Source organism: Chelonoidis abingdonii, chromosome 10 (genome assembly GCF_003597395.2).
Source record: "Chelonoidis abingdonii isolate Lonesome George chromosome 10, CheloAbing_2.0, whole genome shotgun sequence".
In the NCBI taxonomy this organism is placed as follows: domain Eukaryota; kingdom Metazoa; phylum Chordata; order Testudines; family Testudinidae; genus Chelonoidis; species Chelonoidis abingdonii.
Window position 1 is genome coordinate 21,124,741 of NC_133778.1, and position 3,166 is coordinate 21,127,906.

Below are 3,166 nucleotides of genomic sequence, written 5' to 3' on the forward strand. Positions count from 1 at the left end.
GTTTCTCTCACAGATCTCCTGGTGTATAGATGACAAATCCCATTTTCATTATTGCTGACACAATGCGTGGCTGCCTTTTAAGAAGTGGATTTAAAATCTCAGTTCATCCATATTTTCTCAGGACCTTGTGTTTCTGAAAATCCAAAGAGAAGTCTACCCCCTTTTACTACTAATACTTAACACTTATAAACATCACAATGGGGAACTGAGGCAGAGATTATGATTTACCTGAAGGTCTCCAAAGGAGTATCAGCTGGTGCTAGAACTCAGAACTCTTGGTAGTGACTCATCTAAGTAGGGCAGGGAGGGACTTCTTTTTAGTGCCCATCATATACTCAGTTCTGTGCTTAGACCACTTGATACTCAGGTTACTATAGAACTGAAAACTGAACTGAATTCTATTTTGGAGGGACATAATTCAGTGGTACTCCACCCTCACCCCTTATTATCAAAGATGGAGGTGGAACTGTGTGCTTTCAGTGGAGTTAAGTATCAGCTGTTTTTTGCTAGATTTGAAACTCACTCGGACTAAGCACTGTGGTGCTGTAATACTCTTATAACCTTTTAATTGATTCAGATTTTTTTATGTCAATGAATCAGAGGTGTCAGGAGTGAGGCAACCTTTTCAGACCAGCTGCATGGCTTCCTGGGATGACATGCATTTCTGCTAACAGAAAGGTGTTGGTCTGCAAGAGAAATTCTGTTCTTGCCTCATGTAGGCTCAGGTAAATTATCCCTGCAGTATGTCTAAATTTGAGCTGTTCAAAACAATTAAATGACTGCCTAAGCTGTGCATTAATTTCCTGTCACTTAATGGCTGCCCGTTAGTGCCTACTGCAATATAGAATTTCTAGGTTTTGGGGGATCAATTCTGCGCCCATTGATTTTATTAAAGTAGGAGTGGGTCCTTCATTCAGTCTTAATTCCCCTTCCTGCTTAGTGAATTGCATTCATAAAGGTGATAGTCAAATGTTTTATCAGATACATCATAATGCATTTACTGTGCTGGCTGTAATTAGTATCATAGCTGATATTCCAGTTATGGTCAATTGTGTTCGTCCATATTGGGGTAAGCAACCTATGGCATGTGTGCCAAAGGTGACACGCAAGCTGATTTTTCTGCCTGGGTCCTGTCCACTGGTCTGGGGGGGCTCTGCATCTTAATTTAATTTTAAATGAAGCTTCTTAAACACTTAAAACCTTGTTTACTTTGTATACCAACAATAGTTTAGTTATATATTATAGACTTTTAGAAAGAGACCCTCTAAAAATGTTAAAATGTATTACTGGCATGCAAAACCTTAAATTAGAGTGAATAAATGAAGACTCAGCATATCACTTCTGAAAGGCTGCTGACTCCTGGTCTGTATGATGAAGCTGAGCCTGCTGCAATACTGCATAATGCAATAATTGTTTCATTTACCTAAAGAAAGTTCAGGGAAAAAAATAAGCTCTAGCTCAGCCTCAGAAAACATTTTACTAATGATGAAATGAGTTCTCTGGTTAGATGGTAGAGAATCTTTAACCACATGCTTCCACTTCTCTTTAAGTGAAGATTCCTGGCTAAATCCCTCACATACCATGTATGCTCAAGTCTATGGATTCAGACTGCTCACAGGCACACTACAGTGGCCTAATAACAAGAAGGGGCTTCTAACCAATGTGGGCGAGCAGGGCCTAGTGAACTAGATTGTGCAAGGTCTAGGCTTGAGGAAATTAACATTAAAGGGAATTATACATAGACTGGGTTAGTGAAGTTTCTTCAGATCTTCAAACAAAGGCAATGTGTATGACAGCATTCAAACTATGTATGAGGAAGGTCCTGATTGGGTCTGTAAAGCCACTGGCCATAGGAGGGATGCTATATTACAAGTGGACCACCTGCAGCTATTGTGGTGAAAGAAGGCATGTTGCACAGAGAAAGCTTAGTCTCGGCTTTCCACTGAAAGTGCAGTAGGCATCTCTGCTGCCTTGTGAAGAGGGTCATGGTCTCCAATCACCCCTCCCTGCCTAGTTTGTAGAGTCTAGTGCTAGTGACCATCTTTTTGCTGCACTAAGCGCTACATTTTCTGAGGACACTGAAATCATTCTGGCTTAAAGGGATCTGCAGCTGTGTTTAGATTCCAACTCCACTGCTCATAAAATCACGTTTCGCTATTCCCATGTATGAGAATTCTTGGGTAGGTGGCTTTTAAGGCCTGGGCTACACTAGCGGGATGGTTCAAACTAAGATATGCAACTTCAGCTAAGGTACGCTATTTGTGTAGCTGAAGTCGAAATATCTTAGTTTGACTTACCTAGCTGTCCTCAAGACAGCGAGTCACCTGCCACGGCTCCCCTGTCGACTCCGCTTACTCCTCCTGCAGAAGTGGAGTATGGGCGTCGATTAGCAGATCTATTTATCACGTCCAGACAAGACACGATAAATCGATCCCTGATACATCAATCTGGCGGGTAATATAGACATACCCTAAAAGTGTGAAAATAAGTGACCTGTATTTACCAGAACTGTTTCCATCTTCAGGGAAGTGGAATGAGCATAAGTCTCAGCTTCCTGCCACAGAAAGGAAAGGCAGCAGGATAGGCTCAGTACTGGCTGGAGGCATTCGCTCTTCATCTTCCCTACTGTCATGATACTGGGTGGTTTTAATTCAAAACCATACTACTGGACATAGGATTGCACAAGAAAGCTCAATTGTTTTTTTTGTTTTTTTTAAAAAAAGGGTGTTTAGCCTTCATGGTTGCTGAGATAAGCTTCAAAACATGAAGCAACTCCCTGGTAAAGGCTCAAACCAGCATGCAACCAGAACCTACATGTATTTATTAAAAAAAAAAAAAAAAAAAAAAAAAATCCTCCAAACACTCCAATGTTCTACTCAGGTGGTATCTACTGATCCAGGCTTGAAGATCTATAAATCATTACACACCTCCAAAACACACACAACTATGTTTCTCCTATGCTCCCCTGACTGCAGCCTGATCCAATTCCTTACTCTCTGAAACAACTTTAACAGGAGAGAGAGGATTTTTTTTTTACTAAGTTCAGTCTCTTACATGCACTAAACAAGGATGTGTCCACTTTAATTTAAAGTCTTGGAAACATTTTTAGTTTGAATATCAAAATCTCCCTGCTTGTCTATAGTCCAAACATGTGAAACCCCAAGAG